Raw genomic sequence first — 18,915 nt, forward strand, 5'->3', positions numbered from 1 at the left:
ATCAGTGTATGACCAGCTTACAAATCTGTAAAATCCATAAATAATACTAAATGATCTGATAATAGATATCTGAAATATGATTGATTACTATGTTTTATTTAAATATTGCCAGAGATACCACCTTCAAACATCTTTTCTATCGGAGACACATCCCTGAAGCAGACGTGGCTGGTGTAAGCACAAATGCTTTGTTAAAAATAGAGCTAAATTAGACACAGATAGGGTGCACCCCCTTCTCTTTTTTGTAGAGATAGCAACATCTTAACTAGTAAATTAACAGTCTTTGGAAAGCTCAGTTGTAGCATTTTTTCTGTTTTCTCTTTAATGCCTACAGCCACATGGCTTTTGTGATCATTGTTTTTTGTGCTGTTTTTATACCAGTAAATATCAGTACATTGTTTTAAAGCAATGCACACATCTTTTGCACCCCCTCTTCCTTTCTTTTTTCATTTAAAACTCAAGATTTCCTCAATATGATGAGGGCTGAAACATCATCTACAATTGTTGTACATTCATATGTCTATGGCCTTTGTCTCAATGTGGTTTCCCCCTCTGTGAGTACCAAATAGACCCTTTTTCTCAGAAACCAACTGTATTTTGGGTATACTTTTTCATTTAATGTATTTTTGTTTTGCATTAGTATTCACATGGAAAGTGCACTGTGCACTTTGCAAAACAGAATTACATATTTCAACTGTATTTTTTTTTCTGTATTTTTTTTTTTAATAAAATATGTGTATAAAAAAGCATATATAAGCAATATATATAATGGCTAATGTCATCTTTTACATTATGACTTTCAAATATAAAAATATACTGATATACATAAGATAGATAGATATATATATATAGATATAGATATATATATCTATATCTATATCTATATAGATATAGATATATATATCTATATCTATATAGATATATATATATATGTATCTTTTTTAAGGAGCTCAGAGGAAATGGGTTAAATGATGCTGGCCTGCAGTCAACCTGGCAGACCTAGATGTTGACAACTCCAGTTTTCTATCCAGAATAAATTATTCTTTTAAAGATTCTTTACAGTTTCTAGAGAATGTAATTTTGGGAGATTCCCATGTACTGTATCCCCTGATGTCATTGATTAATTTCTTACTTTTAACAATAGGACATTTTTCAATTCTATTTCAATTTGGGTCTTCTGTCAGATCTCTACCAGTTTATAAGCAAGTTATTAGGAACTTCAGGCTGCTCATTTTTATGTTCAGAGACATGCACATACTTATGAGTAGAGATGTGAAGCTGGACTTGCAAAAATGAAAATGCATATGCACAATCATGCCATGGCGCATGCATAGACGCAAGGGCACGCCCCACAGATCCTGGCACCCAGCAGCCTATTTAAACCCGAGGCTTGTCTAGCTGCCTAGAATCATCTCTGGATGGTCTTCAACTTTACTCTTGTGACTTGTGTTCCTGAAAGCCTGGTTGATCCTGTTACTGATCCAGCTCCCTCTGACTCTTCTCTGGATTCCCCTTGCTTGCTTATGTCTGCTGCTTCTCCATGTTACCAATCTTGGCCTGGACTTTTGACTAAGATTTTGCCCACTGCTAGCATATTTTCTATCCTTGCCTGTCTCTGACCTGAACTCTGATCGTGATTCTGTACCTTCTCTGCCTGGCTGTTACTGAACTCAGTTTGTGACGTGACTTCTCGCTTCTACTCATCAGGCCTCAGCACCTCAAAGTTTAAGCTTGTTGAGCCATTGGCTGTTATAAGTGGGGTAAAAAAAGGTTTATACCCTGGATGATATGGAGTACATAATTTCTTTTTGAAGGTTCCTGGTGAAAACGCAGGCATCAAAACCTTGGGGAGGTGGTAGAGAGGTGATATAAATACATAATTCCTGAAGAGTAATAATTTGAAAATAGAATGCAATCAGGTTATGAGTTTTTATACTAAAATGCACTGAAAAAAAGATAATACTTTTATGTCCCAAACAGACACATATGCCTGCATTTCCTTTTTTTATGGCACCTTTTAAGTCCCATAAAGACATATATGCCTGTATTTATTTTCTTTTTTTGTGTGGCACCTTTAATGTCCCATACTGACATACTGTATATGCCTTTATTTGCCTTTTTTGTGACCTCTTTAAAGTCCTATACAGACATATATGCCTGTATTGTGTAATCTCCTGGGATAGACTTATGTCCAAGATCCAGCAAAACCACTTAGGCCAGACCATGAGAGAATCTGACTAAAGCATACTTGTTTTTAAACTAAGGAGGCTTTTAGAGAAGATGTCTAATATTGTTGGCACCAAAAATTATTTGGAAAATATTTGGAGATATATCCAATGGGGGATGCGGATCCAACTTTTCCCCAATCTGAAAAATGTTGACCAAGACCTAAAAACAGCATGGTAGGTCAATCTACAGAAAGGTTCTTTGTCTATGATAGAGATGTTAATTAATATAGAAAGGTACTCACAGAATTAGACAAAAATAAATCACTGTATGCCCAGAATACCACACTGTACGCTTCCTGCATTCACCGACCAAAAGAGGGAGGCGAGAGATCACATAGAAAGGTATAATAAAAATATTATATTGAAAAAAAAATTCTTACGTGACAAATTATTCTATTGTTTGAATTGGGCATATAGCTGGACGGATGAATATTGAAATGTCAGATCTCATTTGGTTCTATTTAGGAGAAATTCAGTGAATGTACAGAAAGAGAATGATGTTGAATATGATGTTTCTTCCCAGTCTTCTTTCTCCTCAGAGCACTTGGATATCACAGATCGGGGGCATGATGTTCACACGAAGAAAAACTACAAAGGTGGTGGGTATATGGAACGACACGAACTGGCAACATATACCTGTGGGGGTTGGGCTTCTTTGTTGACGACTAATTGGTGAGGTACCTGTGCCACATTTTGGGATGGAGCAGGTACATTCACAATGTTCTTGCCAAATGAACAGACACATTGGAGGAATTCAATCAGTTTATGATGATCTTGGTCAAAATGAGTACAACCTAACATTTACTATGAACTGTAGTAAACAAAAGATGTTCCTTGATGTTGAAATTATGGTTCAGCCTTAAATGGCTGTGTAGGCAGCTGTGCAGGTAAGGTAGTAGATAAAGCTCTGATATTACACAATCAGTGCTGTAAGCGTTATTCACGCAAAATGATCAGTCAGCAAGTGGCTGTCAGGGCTGGGCTTAGCTCTTCCATCTCGTAGCTGGCTGCTCAGCTGTCGGCTAATTGGCAGATCTTATCTCTCCACAGTGACTCACCTGTTGATGAAATCCTGCTTGTCAGTCCTGCCTACTTAAGCCGTCCAGTCCAAATGGTCTCTGCCTTCGCCTTGGTCACATCTCTAGAGACGCTCTCCTGTGTTCCTGTTAAAGACTTGCTTGGCTGTCATTCCTTCTGGCTCCAGATTCTGCTTACTGTTCTACTACGCTCATCTCTGGCTCCCTGACATTTTGGCTTTTCTGACTATCCGTTCTGGTTCCTGAATTCTGGCTATGTTTTGACTATGTTTACTCTGTTTCCCTTATTTTATTATTATTAAAGTGTGATTTGACTGTACTTCTGTCTCAGTCTGATTCATGGTTTCTGACAGTAGGCAAAAGCCATGAATTCAGAAGATGCAGTCAATCCACTTGTTGGTAATATTTTTTCCAGATTGGATGAGCAGGATCACTGCATGGATCAGTTTGCCATGGCGTTACAAACTCTCCTGAGTCGCACGGCTGACCTGGAATCTCCCACTGTGGCTGCTCTGGGAAAACCTGTGTTGCAGGCCATCCCTGCTGCTGCTCCAGTCTCTGTGCAGGCACCCGCCTCGAGTATTACCTCTATAAGTGGTATGTCTTGTTCCGCTCCGCTTCCCCAGTGATTTGGGGGTGATCCAGTCCAGCGCAGAAGGTTTGTCAACCAGGTTGAGATATACTTTGGCACACTCCTCCAGATGAAGCCACATGGGAGGTGGCGAAACTAGTAGAGGTGGAGCCTGGCGGTGGACCGATTGATACTGAGTGAGACTGTTCAGACTTGTATCTAGTCTTTTAATTGTTTTAATAAATGTAAGTGTATTGCTAGCTGGGATGGAGAGGTTTCATTATCTAATCCTTCGAATACTGCACTATAGGAGGCACTTTTTCTTGTCTTTTATATGTATCTCTTTATCTATTGGTCTTATACATGAATTGAAGTTTAAAGCACCACAGTGGATGGAACCTATGCTGGCCATAGATCGTTTTTCTTGAGCAACGTAAAGTCACAGAGGATTCCTTGGAGATATTATTGGCACTAAGTGAAAAGGTGTGCTTGACCCTCTGGGGTCGCATAAAGGAGGTGAGCAGCCATTGCATGTGGTGGTGGGAGCACTCAGGATAAGGAGTTTCTTTGAAGAAGCATCACATTTGTTTTTTTTCCACATCACTGAAGGAATTTTTATTCATTGATTACTGGACTTTTTTATTTCATTATTAGTTGAATTTTTGATTTATTTTATATATATATTGTATTATTGCAGCGCCGTCACACTTTTTTCATTTTTATACTGTTATCTGTGGGAGCACATTAGTGACAGCTGCAGCAAACTTCAAACAATTTCATTTGTATCACTATTAGTTTATTCACCAAAATCTTTACATATTAACACGCCACTACTTTATTTCTATACTTTGAGATGCTGCCCCAGGCATTTCCCATGGACAGAAGCAAAGTAGGTTTCATGATATCTTTGCTTTCTGAGAGAGCCTTGGCCTGGGCAAACCCTCTATGGGAGACGCAAAACCTGTAGTCTTGAGTTATCCTGAGTTTGTGACTTCCTTTAAAAGGGTATTTGATGTTCCTGCATGCTCCGCCTCTGCTGCCAAGTGCCTCATGTCCATCAAACAGAGTACGAGAACTGTTGCCGATTACACCATTGAATTCTGTACTCTGGCATCAGGTTGTTTGGAACAATGAGGCCCTCGTGGCTGCTTTTTCTCATGGTCTCTCAGATACCATCAAGGATGAGATAGCAGCCTGAGATATACCCACTGAGCTGGAGGGGTTGATCACGTTTGCCATCCTCATTGACTCCAGACTCAGAGAAAGACTCCCTTTTAAGGAGCGCTTGCGGAAGCCTCCTGTACATAACTTTGCAGTCTCACCCTTGCCTCCCTCACCTCCCATGCCTCTTGGTACCGAGTCGGTCTGTGAAGATGAACCCATCCACTTGGGTTCATCTTCACGGATGAGAGAACCCTTAGGAGGAGGGAGAGATTGTGCCTTTATTGTGACCAGGCAGGTCACTTTTTGAAGTCTTGTCCTTCCTGTCCAGGGAACACCCGAACCTTGAGGTCCTGTCACAGACAGACCTTAGGTGGTGTTGTTTCGTCCCCAGTTATCCAGAACTATAAGCCCCTGGTTTCAGTTACCCTTTCTTGGGCTGAGTCGTCTGTCGAGATACAGGCTCTAATCAACTCTGGGGCTGCAGGCCTGTTCATTGATGCTGACTTTGTATTGAAGCACTTGATTCCGCTGCAGCTGCATGACACTCCACTTGCCATTGAGGCTCTTGATGGAAGACCTCTACAGCCTGCCCATGTGATTCATGAGACTGTTCCATTGTTTATGGCTGTAGAGGCTCTTCAACATGAATTAGCCAATTCCAAGTTATTTCCTCACCTAGGTTTCCGCTGGTAATTGGTTATCCTTGGTTACACAGGCACAACTCCTCTTTTGATTGGCTCTGTGCTGAGGTTCTCTCCTGGTCGCCACAATGCAGTAAGGCATGCTTCCAGAAGGTAGCCAAGGTCCTGGGCACCTCTTCACTCTCCACCCTGCTGAAGGAGTACCGAGATTTTAGTGATGTCTTTGACAAAGTTCAAGCCGGTAGTTTGCCTCCACACCGGTTGTATGATTGCGCAATTGTCCTTCAACCTGGTGCCATACCCCCTCCTGGCTGGGTTTACCCTTTTTCGGTCTTGGAAGATAAGGCCACGGAGGAGTATGTTGCAGATGCACTTTCTCGAGGTTTAATCCGCAAATCCTCGTCTCCCACTGGTACTGGTTTCTTCTTTGTGAAGAAGAGTGGTGAACTGATACCTTGTATTGATTATAGGGGTCTCAATCGTTTCATGGATTAAGAATGCCTATCCGATTCAGTTGATTACGGAGGTATTTGACCACCTAAAGGGAGCAACGGTTTTCACAAAGCTTGATTTGAGAGGGGCATACAAGCTCATGAGGATTAAGGAGGGTGACGAGTGGAAAAGTGCGTTTAATACCAGAACAGGCCATTATGAGTACCTCGTAATGCCCTTTGGCCTTTGTAACACCTCGGCAGTTTTCCAGGAATTTACTAACAGTGTCCTTTGAGATTTGTTGCAGTTATGTGTGGTGGTTTATCTCGACGATATCCTCATATTTTCCAAGTCCCTTGAGAGCCACCACACAAATGTCTGTCGTGTGCTTCAGAAACTTAGAGAGAACAATCTCTATTGTAAATTGGAGAAGTGTGAATTCCATCGTGAACAGGTTAAATTCCTGGGTTATATCCTTTCCACTGCTGGTTTTTCAATGGACCCAGAGAAACTTTCAGCTGTCCTACAGCGGCCCCCGACCCGTGGGTTTACGTCTTCTGCAGCGTTTTCTTGGCTTTGCCGACTATTATCAGAGGTTTATTCGTAACTTATCGTCTCTGGTCAAACCCCTGACTGATATGACTAGAAAGGATGGTAACCCACAGAGTTGGTCTCCGGAGTCCATTAAGGCCTTTGAGAATCTCAAGGCTGCCTTTGTTTCTGCTCCTGTGTTGGCACATCCTGATCCTACATTACCTTTTATCCTTGAAGGTGATGCTTCTGAGACTGGAGTTGGCGCCCTTCTGTCTCAACGTCCTACCTCTGAGAGTGCTATGCATCCTTGTGGTTACTTTTCCAAGAAATTGTCACCTGCGACTGCAATTACGAGATTGGTGACAGAGAGCTGTTAGCGATCATTTTAGCTCTGAAAGAATGGAGACATCTCCTCGAAGGTACCACTGTGCTGGTTCTCATTCTTATTGACCATAAGAATCTTACATTCTTGTCTGAGGCTAAATGCCTCTGTCTCAGAAGGGCGCGATGGGCTCTTTTCTTGTGTAGTTTCAATTACATTGTCTCATTCTTACCCGGTACTAAGAATGTAAGGGCTGACGCTTTGTCACAACAATTTTCCTCCACTTCCAAGATGGAGTCGGTTCTGGTTCCTGTGATTCCTTCTGATCGTATTCTGGCTACGGTTCACACCAGTTTCACTTCTCCTTTGGGTGACAAAATTCTTGCTGCTCAGGTCTATGCTCCTCCTGCGAAACCTTGTGACTGCTGCTTTGTCCCAGAGAGTCTTTGTACTGCCGTGCTCCAGACTTACTATTCTCCCTAGGCTGCTGGCCAACCTGGGAAGAATCAACTCTTTTGGGCCATTTTAAGCAATTCTGTTGGCCTAGTCTACATGCTGATGTAACCGCCTTCATAGCTGCCTGTTCTGTGGGTGCTTAGAGTTAAGCCTCATAGACACGATCGGATTTTCCGATGGGAATTGACAACAGGCTGTTGGTGGAAAATCCAACCGTTTGTATGCTTCATTCGACAACTGTTGTCAGATTTTCCTCGGACAAATGTTGGATAGCAGGCTTTCAAATTTTCTGTGGACAAATGTCTGTTGTCGGATTTTCCGAGCGTGTGTACATAAGTCCATCGAACAAAAGTCCAAAGTACAAACACGCATGCTCGGAAGCAAGGACGAGCCAGAAGCGGTCAGTCTTGTAAACTAGCATTCGTAATGGAGAATTAACATTCGTGACACGGCAAATTATGATATCTTGAAATGCATCGCATTCTCTTCTTCTTTAATGAGATAATAATGAAGCTACTTTGCTGGTGATACTGATGGAGTTATTGCAAACAAATTTTCAAAGGCTTTTTTTTCTCGTGATATCAAGAATAATGTTATTATGCTTGTTATTTTTTATTTTTTTTTGTGCAAGTTACCACAACACCATTATCCCGTAGTTTTTAAGATCAAAGATACAACTATGTTAGTGTCCCTTGTTAATTTTACAGTGTATTTTTTAAAACTGTCATTTGAAGTAAAACACATAGCCAAGTATTATTGTCCACAATTTTTTTATTGTGCATTAAAAAAAAGAAAACAAATAAAATTAGACATGCTATCTGCCAATAAAACTTAACCAAAAAGTGCATTCTATGCATCCAAAAATATAGAAAATATACCAAATCAAATCATTATTCAACCAAAAAATAAAATAAAAGCCTCATGCACATGTCCTGATTCTTAATATAGGGGTCAACAATGCCAAGAGTTGGTGAAAGCAGGGGTCCGTCATCCGGAGATAATTCCGAAAATCATCCGGATTATTCTCCTGGAGCTCCTGCAGCAAAGGCATATGACATAATTGGCCACGATTAATAAAGCTACCAATTTTTGGTCCAAGAAATCCTCCTGTTCCTGGACTGGACTTGGGTCAAAGCAATAACTCCAAGGCCAATAATAAATAACACGTTATCTTCTATGATTCCACAACATGGCTGGTTGACGAATGGCCGTTTAGAAACTAACTGAAAAGCACAAACTGAAAAGCGCAAAATGAAAAGCGCGAATTAACACTCACCAAACTTCTACTAACACGAAATTAGCAGAAGGAGCCCAAACCAAAGGGTGGTGCTAAAGAGCTGAAAAACAACGTAGTACGTCACTACATTCGTGTTTGTTGGCTGACAATTCTTTGTCATTTGTATGCAAGACAAGTTCCTGGCCAACGCCCTTCGGACAAAATTCTGCGGTTTTGTCTGCGGAAAATCCAATCATGTGTACAAGGCTTATGACTCCACGACACCTTCCAGTGGGCCTCCTACAACCCATACCCAGTGGAGAGAGGCCCTGGACCCACCTGTCTATGGATTTCATTGTGGAGTTACCCAACTCCCAGGGCAACACAGTTATCCTTATGGTGGTTGACCGGTTCTCAAAAATGTCCCATTGTATTCCACTTAAAAAGTTGCCCACTTCTAAGGAACTGGCTTCCATTTTTGCTCGGGAGATCTTTTGCTTACATGGGCTACCCAAGGTGATTGTCTCAGACAGGGGTAGTCAGTTTGTGTCCCGGTTCTGGTGAGCCTTTTGTGCACAGTTGGGAATTCAGCTTGCTTTCTCCTCTGCGTATCACCTGCAGTCTAATGGGGCCGCAAAACGTGCCAATCAGTCCTTGGAGCAATTCCTACATTGCTATATTTCTGACCATCATAACAACTGGTCAGACCTCTTACCGTGGGTGGAGTTTGCTCACAATAGTGTCTTGAATTCTGCTTCCCGATTGTCCCTGTTTATGGCGAAGTATGGTTTCCAACCTTCCATGTGGCCTGACTCATTTGTTCCGCAGAGTATTCCTGCATTAGAGGTGCATCTCCGTGGTCTTTTGTTCCACTTGGGCACAAGTCCAGGAGGCTTTGCAACATGCTAATAATAGGTATAGTTTCCATGCTGAACGCAGATGCCTGCCTGCGCCTTCCTACCAGGTTGGGGACAGGGTCTGGCTGTCATCTCGCAACCTCCGACTTTGTGTTCCCTCTCTGAAGTTCGCACCTCAGTTTATTGGGCCTTTCCTTATTCTTTGCAGGATTAACCTAGTGGCTTACGCATTAGACCTTCCTTCTAATATGCGTATTTCTATTGTATTTCATGTCTCCTTATGGTCTGCAACCTTTGGTCTGCAACCGCTTTACCACCTCGGTGCCTCGTCCTCACCCTGTACAGGTTGAGAACCATGAGGAGTATGAAGTACAGTCCATTGTTGACTCCCGTAGGCACATACAGTACCTGGTGCACTGGAAAGGGTACAGTCCGGAGGAACGCTCTTGGGTCTCATCCTCGGACGTACATGTCCCTGTCCTCCTCCGTGATTTCCATAGACCTTTACCCCTCAAACCTGGTGGTCCTCCGAGGGGGAGGGGTCATTGAGGAAGGGGTACTGTTAGGACTGGGCTCAGCCCTTCCTTCTCAAAGCTAGCTGCTCAGCTTTCGGCTAATTGTCAGCTCCTATCGCTCCACAGTGACTCACCTGTTGATGATATCCTGCTCATCAGTCCTGCCTACTTAAGCCATCCAGTCCAGATGATCTCTGCCTTCTCCTTGGTCACACTCTCCTGTGTTCCTGTTAAAGACTTGCTTGGCTGACATTCCTTCTGGCTCCAGATCCTGCCTGCTGTTCTAATACGTTCATCTCTGGCTCCCTGACATTTTGGCTTGTCTGACCATCCGTTCCAGTTCCTGAACTCTGACTATGTTTTGACTACGTTTACTCTGTTTACCTTTTTTTATTACAAGTGTGATTTGACTGTACTTCTGTCTCAGTCTGATTCATGGTTTCTGACAGTGGCAGCACAGGAAAATGGATTAGGCAGAAGATAGGTACAGAAGCAGAAACTTATTCATTAAGTCCATGTGCTTGGAAAGGTAGGCTTCGAGAAGTAATTAAAATGGTCCAGAGCTCAACTTTAACCCCTTGCTGATGGTGGGAGCCAGCCCTTTGTGGGTAGTGGCACTGGAGGCCAGTAGGAGGGGCCCCATTCATTCATTCATTCATTGTAAATGACTGCACAGTGATGATGTTAGTCGGTCCATATTGTTGCTAGTTCACTATGAGCTGTAGGTGCTGATGGGGCATGCGCCAGAACAACACAGCCATACATGTGTCAGCTGGGCATTAGGGCCCACCCTCCATGCTGCTGTATATATACAATATGATGTTATAAAGAGAATAAACAATTGATCTTCCTTCTTCAACAATTCAACATCCTATACTACCTCTCCTCCAGCATCCTTAGGGAACCAGCATCATCAGAGAGCTAAATCGTAAAGAAGTAAAAGCTTATCAAGAAGCAGCATTGCTAAAAAAAAAAAAGATGAAACCGTTATCTAAATGAATAGAACCGGAATTTGTGTTAAATGAATGGCTATCCAAAATTACAAATCTTTTGGCGGAAAATCAGTAAAGCCATGTGTAAAAACTGTGTGTTTTGATTTCTGACAGGTGTTCAGCTTTACATTAGGAACAATATGTGGGGTATTTCAGGACTATATCTAAGAATCCAACATATTTATAATTCAGCAGTAAAGAAATATGAAGCAGACTTTGAAAAGCAACTAGAAAAGATCTTGAAATGCACTGATGTGATAGAATTGTCCATACTATGGTTTTTCTGTCTCTCTCTATGGATTTTAAAGCTAGACAATGAAGAAGGAAGGTAGGAACTTTGGCACTGACAAGGAATTCTAAAAATATTATGACAGCAAAGAAAACAGATGGATTCTTGTGAAGAATATTGTGAACATGCTATTTTGAAGACTGAAGACCCAAATAGAAGACAGATTGTTATGAAGAAACACTATTCATATGGTCTCCATGAATTGACATTGACTTGAGGACATTTAATAAGAAAATCAATCACTAAAAAAAAAAAATGTAACTATCTTTCACATTTAGAATCATTGGTTTAATTACAAAACTTCACAAGAAACAAAATAAGGTTGAAATTGAAGCGTTAAAGTATATTTCAGGGACTTCTTCAGAAGATACTCTTTCATTGTGAAAGCATGGGAAAAATTACTAAGGGAAAACGAAGGGTTATGATTTTCTCCTTGTGGTAATCACATGCAACTACAGTATTGTACTTTTAAAAATATAGAGTTGGCACTGCAGTATACAGAGGAGCCTTGACAAAGGCATCGCGGCTTCCATGTATATTTACAAATGTGTGCAACTGAAACCTCTGTTCTTAACATGTATTATTAGACAGGGTCTATTAGTGTTTGTTTCTTTCGCAGGTTAGCTGGTAAGTATGCTGCGAAATTTTTGTCCATTTGCATAAACTATTAAAATGTGTAGATATCCATAGGCCTGGTGTATTTGTTTAACCGCTTGCCGACCAGGGCATGGCGATGTACGTCGGCAGAATGGCACTGGTAGGCAAAAGGGCGTACAGGTACGTCCCCTTTAACCACTTAAGCCCAGGACCATTTGGCTAGCCAAAGACCAGAGCACTTTGCGATTCGGCACTGCATCGCTTTAACCGACAATTGCGCGGTCGTGCGACGTGGCTCCCAAATAAAATTGACATCCTTTTTTTTCCCACAAATAGAGCTTTCTTTTGGTGGTATTTGATCACCTCTGCGGTTTTTATTTTTTGCGCTATAAACAAAAAAATAGCGTCAATTTAGAAAAAAACGCATTATTTTTTACTTTTTGCTATAATAAATATCCCCCAAAAATATATAAAAAAACATTGTTTTCCTCAGTTTAGGCCGATACGTATTCTTCTACATATTTTTGGTAAAAAAAAAATTGCAATAAGCATTTATTGATTGGTAAGCGTAAAAGTTATAGTGTTTACAAAATAGGCGATAGTTTTATGGCATTTTTATTAATATTTTTTTTTTATTAGTAATGGTGGCAATCAGCGATTTTTATCATGACTGCGACATCATGGCGGACAGATCGGACACTTTTGGTGCGATTTTGGGACCATTCACATTTTTACAGCGATCAGTGTAATTAAAACTGCATTGATTACTGTGTAAATGTGACTGGCAGTGAAGGGGTTAACCACTAGGTGGCGCTGTAGGGGTTAAGAGTGTCCTAGGGAATGATTCTAACTGTGGGGGGAGGGGCTGTGTGTGACACAACACTGATCACCGCTCCCGATTACAGGGAGCTGTGATCAGTGTCCTGTCACTAGGCAGAATGGGGAAATGCTTGTTTACATTAGCATTTCCCCGTTCTTCCTCTCCGTGAGACGATTGAGGGTATCCCCGCAGACATCGAGTCCGCGGGACCCACGATCACGCTCACAAAGCTCCCGGTGGGTACGTGATTCTGCCTGTACGTGCCCTTCCGCCGACGTATATCGGCGTGAGGCAGTTGGGAAGCGGTTAAGAAGTGGTGTCGCAGGCGCGCGCGCGCCGCGGTCTCCGTGACCGTGATGGTGTCACAGAGAGGAAGAACGGGGAGATGCTTTGGTAAACAAAGCATTTCCCCATCCTGCCTAGTGACAGGACAGAGATCACAGCTCCCTGTCATCGAGAGCAGTGATCACTGTCCTGTGTGTTAAAGCCCACCCCCGTAACAGTTAGAATCACTCCCTAGGACACACTTAACCCCTTCACTGCCCCCTAGTGGTTAACACCTTCACTGCCAGATTCATTTACACAGTAATCAATGCATTTTTATAGCATTGATCGCTGTATAAATGACAATGGTCACAAAATAGTGTCAAAAATGTCCGATGTGTCTTCCATAATGTCGCATTCCCAATAAAAATCGCAGATCGCCGCCATTACTAATAAAAAAATAATTAAATATAAAAATGCCATAAAACTATCCACTATTTTGTAGACACTATAAATTTTGCGCAAACCAAACAATATATGCTTATTGTGATTTTTTTTTACCAAAAATATGTAGAAGAATACTGTTTTTTTATATATTTTTAAGGGATATTTATTATAGCAAAAAGTAAAAAATATTGCGTTTTTTTTTTCAAAATTGTCATGTTTTTTTGTTTATAGCGCAAAAAATAAAAACCGCAGAGGCGATCAAATACCACCAAAAGAAAGCTCTACTTGTGGGGAAAAAAAGGACATCAATTTTGTTTGGGTACAACATCGCACGACCGCGCAATTGTCAGTTAAAGCGACGCAGTGCCGAATCGCAAAAAGTGCTCTGGTCAGGAAGGGGGTAAAATCCTCCAGGGCTGAAGTGGTTAAAGTCCAAGATAGAGTAATATGCAACTGCTGATTAATGTGTGTATAACAGGCAGAATTGTTCAGGCTATGGTGTTTTCTGTCACTCTCTATGGATATGAAAGCTAAACAATGAAGAAACAAGGGAGGAACTTTGGTGTGGACAAAGAAGTCTAAAAATATTTTTGACAGCAAGGAAAACAAACAGATGAATGCTTGAACAATGTAACCCCAATCTTTAACTAGAAGTCCGGATGACTAACCTGAAGCTGTCTTATTCCAGACATATTGGGGTAGATTTACTAAAGCTGAAGAGTGCAAAATCTGGTTCAACTCTGCATAGAAACCAATTAGCTTTTAACTTCAGCTTGTTCAATTAAGCTTTGACAAAAAAAACGGGAAGCTGATTGGTTTCTATGCAGAGCTGCATTAGATTTTGCACTCTCCGGTTTTAGTAAATCAACCTTATTATGAGATGAAACAACTCACTGCAAAGACAATTATCCTTTGAACAATGGGGGAGGCCAGATAAGAAAGTAAGAACATGCTATTGTGAAGACCGAAGACCCATACATATGTAGAAGACAGATCATTCAAGGATGGGTTGAACGGACCCCTGTTCGGTTCGCATCAGAACCAAACCCCTGCGAAAATTCGGACCCGAATAACGAACCCCATTAAAGTCAATGGGTCCCGAACGTCAAAAATCAAAAGTGCCCATTTTGAATGCTTATATGCAAGTAATTGAGCATACAATGGTTATAGAGGTCCGGGTCCTGCCCTGGGGGACATGTATCAATAAAAAAAAAAGTTTGTGAAAAACGTCATTTTTAAATGAGCAGTGATTTTTTGATTTTTAAAGTGAAAGCCTAAAAATGAAAAATTCCTACCTGTAAAGTGGCAGATCTGTACCATGTCTAGAATCTGCCGTAACAATAATTCCATTTAAAAAGCCCAAAAGAATGAAATTTTCCCTGCAAGCTGCCTTTATTTTGCTCAGCAACAGCTGGGGAGCCAGTGTGTATGATGAGGCCACAATGTAGTGCACTGGGAAAAAGATTAGAGATTTTTTGGATACATTCTCACTTTGACTTTGTATAGAAGTAACAGGTGCGAAAAATTGGTCTTTGGGTGTCGGTGGCACCTTTACACTGTAACCCTATAGAGGTAATTTTAATAAAAGCAAGAATTGGCCTTGCTGCAAAAAATTGAAATGATATGCACCTGTCAAACAGGTGCAGAAAAATTGGTCTTTGGGTGTCGGTGGCGCCTTCCCACCTTAACACTATAGAGGTGCTCTTGATGAAGGCAAAAAAAGTTGCAATGATATGTACCTGTCAAAAATCTTTGGGTGCTAATTGTGCCCATGAAACCTATACCAAAAACATTATTCCAGATGAAATAATTGAACACCCTCAAATCTAAGCAGCCTCGAAGTCCTGCAGAGATTCCATATCCCAAAAAGATTTAATTAGTGACATCGACACCAGGGGCTTCATAGCTGGTAATCCAGGACTGATTCATTTTTATAAAAGTCAAACGGTCCACGGAGTCTGTGGACAGACGCGTTCTATGATCAGTAACGAAACTCCCGCAGCATTGAATGCCCGTTCTGAAAGCATACTGGATGCAGGGCAGCCCAACAACTCAGTAGCATAATAGGCAAGTTCTGGCCAGTGGTCTATTCTCATGACCCAGTAAGTCAGTGGATCGTTAGCTGGAAAGCTCTCATCTCTGTTTTGGCCCCTAGGTAATCGTCCAGCATGTGATGCAGACGCTGCCGATGGGATGTGGAAGCTGACAGGCCTGGGCGGCGAGGACTAAAAAAATTCCAAAATGCCTCACTTAGGCGGATGCCTTCTCCAACGCTCCTCTCTTGACCAACAGAAGACTCAAAACAACGTTTTCCACGACACTGTACCCTACTGGAATCAGGAAAAAACATTCAATAAAATCCTCTTTAATGTGTTTTCAAGAGATTTTATCTTCTGCACTCTCTGTGTGGACAGGATGAGTTACGAGACCTTCCCCTTATAATGGTGGTCAAGGAGGGTTGCCAACCAGTAATCATCCTTCTCCTTTATGCCACGCAATCTTGGGTCCTTTCACAGGCTTTGAAGCATAAGGTTGTCCATGCGCCTCAAATTTGCCAAGGCTTGAGAAGCAGACTCCTCTGGGTCGCTCAGGATGAAGGCATCTGGAACTTCCTCCTCCCAGCCATGTACTACTCCCAAGGGTCCTGGGGTTGGAAAGCCATCGCTTACAGATTGACGCATGTTTTCCTCTTCTTTGAAGCCTATGAAAGTGCCAGCATCCCCCTCCTCATCCTCCTCCCCTCTCTCCTTCTGTGTGTGTAACATAGGAATGATGGTGCCTGGATAAAGTGGGCCTTGAGAGGAAAGGAAGTCCTCCTCTTCCTCTTGCTGCTCTGCCTCCAGTGCCCTGTCCATGATGACACGCAGAGTCTGCTCCAGCAGGAACACAACAAGGATTGTGTCACTGATGCATGCACTGTCACAGTTCACCATCCTTGTGGCCTCCTCAAATTGTGACAATACAGTGCATGCATCCTTAATGATGCCTAAGTGAAAATGTCCAAATTGTCCAAAATGTCCAAATTGGGCCCAATGTGTCAATATTTTGTGTGGCCACCATTATTTTCAAGCACTGCTTTAACCCTCTTGGGCATGGAGTTCACCAGAGCTTCACAGGTTGCCACTGGAGTCCTCTTCCCCTTCCGTTTGAGGATGCCCCACAGATGCTCAATAGGGTTTAGGTCTGGAGACATGCTTGGGTCAGTCCATCACCTTTACCCTCAGCTTCTTTAACAAGGCAGTGGTCGTCTTGGAGGTGTGTTTGGGGTCATTATCATGTTGGAATACTGCCCTGCGGCTCAGTCTCCGAAGGGAGGGGATCATGCTCTGCTTCAGTATGTCACAGTACATGTTGACATTCATGGTTCCCTCAATAAACTGTAGCTCCCCAGTGTTGGCAACACTCATGCAGCCCCAGACAATGACACTCCAACCACCATGCTTGACTGTAGGCAAGACACACTTGTCTTTGTACTCCTCACCTGGTTGCCACCGCACACGCTTGACACCATCTGAACCAATAACTTTATCTTGGTCTCATCAGACCACAGGACATGGTTCCAGTAATCCATGCCCTTAGTTTGCTTGTCTTCAGCAAACTGTTTGTGGGCATTCTTGTGCATCATCTTTAGAAGAGGCTTCCTTCTGGGAAGACAACCATGTAGACCAATTCTTTTTTTTTAAAGGTTTTTAATTGCCAGATGTACATACATAGAATAACACATTGCATGTAAGGTATATTGTCGGTTGCAACCGTCAAAATATAATTAACATTCAAGGGTAGTTTCGGATAAACATCCTATGATAAAAGATATATCAGTACAGGTAGCAATTTTTTTTAACTCTAAAATACCAGTTATTTTCTGTAATCGTAATGCAAATTATCAGCAATCCAATATCTGGTATAAAACATAAAATAAAGTAAAAAAATAATATAAAAGTATATATATATATATATATATATATATATATATAAAGTTAAAGAACTAAACCAAAGAGGTATATACCTCTTAAACCAATTGTGCTGTGCGCTGTCATCTCTCCATTCCCCTGGAACATGTTCTCACAATATCATCCTACCCAGTCTATCATTCGGCTATATTTTATAATAAAATCATTTTAGATGTCACATGGTGTAGTTTCTTTTGTGTTTATCCATCTGCCCCATACTCTATTACATTTTTTCTTACTTCCTCTTGCTTCATATGTTATTTTATACAGTGTAATATTTGCATTAATTAATCTTTTCCAAGCTCCTAAGGTAAGATGATCCCTCTTTATCCAATTCAAGACAATCAGCTTCCTGACATAGTAAAATAATAATCTCAAAAACATTCTAGTATTGTTGCTCATTACATTGTCCTCTATCACCCCCAAGAGACCCAGCAGTGGGCTACATATATTCGGATCAAAGGTTTCTGCAACAAACTGGGTTACCTGTGACCATAAGGGTCGTACCCTACTACAGTCCCAAATCATGTGCATAAAAGTACCTTCTGCCACCAGGTATTTATGACAAATAGGGTCTGCTCTCCTGCCCATCTTATATAGTCTGTATGGGGTGTAATACATTTGATGTAGGTATCTTAGTTGGATCAGTTTATTCCTCGCAGAGATGACCGTGGACATATAGGAGGTTAAAACCTCATTCCAATGAGCCTCAGTCAACTCTGGGATAATGTCTGTGCATCTCTCTCTCATTTTCTTCTCTCTCGGCTGTGTTTTTTCCATAAGTACCGCATAATAAGTGGAAATACATTTCATGTGGTCAGGTTCTGCAAGCATTGATTCAAGTTTTGTGTTTTCTAACAGAACCATCCCCGTTCCAAATTGTGCATGCGCAGCATGCTGCAGCCTGGAATAATGTAATGCCCATGTGTCAGGGACACCCATTTCCCTCTTCAATTGTGCAAACATTTTAAATTCACCCCTCTCAAATAGTTGATGCACATACGCAAGACCAAATTTGGCCCACCTATATCCATCCTCCAAGCGAGAAAGGTCCTTTAGACGAGGATTGAACCATAGTGGTGTATTTGGTGATAGGTGTGGAGGTCCGTCTTGTATATGTTTTATAGAAATCTCAAGTACCCGCTTAGCTGATTGAAGTACAGTTACCCCGTCTTGAGTAGGCACGATCCCTCTAAAAAAGAAATTCAAAAGTGCTTCGTATGAGGTCGCGACAGTTGCCTCCACCGCAGTGGCAGCGTTATTCAGCTGTGGAAACATGCACCAGTGGGCCTGAACTAGTTGAGACGCAAAGTAGTACAAGCGAAGGTCGGGTATCGCCAGACCACCCCTTCCTACTGGTAGCTGTAGAACAGCCAGCGACACACGAGCTGCCTTGTCTCCCCACAAAAAGGAGGTCAACAGGGAGTCAATGTATCAGAACGTCTTTTTAGGGATATACAGTGGGGCGTTAGAGAGTATATATAAAAATTTCGGGAGAAAAATCATTTTAAATAAGTTAGCTCTCCCCAACAATGTGAGCGGAAGATCTTTCCACTTCTGTACTCTATCCTTGAAGGCGTTGA

The 18,915-nt window shown here is 41.7% G+C and overlaps 1 protein-coding gene across 1 annotated transcript in view; it reads right to left on the reverse strand.

Moving 5' to 3' along the window:
• The window catches only part of PITPNM3 (PITPNM family member 3), a 1,020,867-nt gene that overhangs the window by 197,693 nt on the left and 804,259 nt on the right, over positions 1-18,915 (reverse strand). The gene's annotated exons all lie outside the window — the stretch shown is intronic.

The sequence above is a fragment of the Aquarana catesbeiana genome, linkage group LG02 (assembly GCF_042186555.1).
Source record: "Aquarana catesbeiana isolate 2022-GZ linkage group LG02, ASM4218655v1, whole genome shotgun sequence".
NCBI lineage: Eukaryota > Metazoa > Chordata > Amphibia > Anura > Ranidae > Aquarana > Aquarana catesbeiana.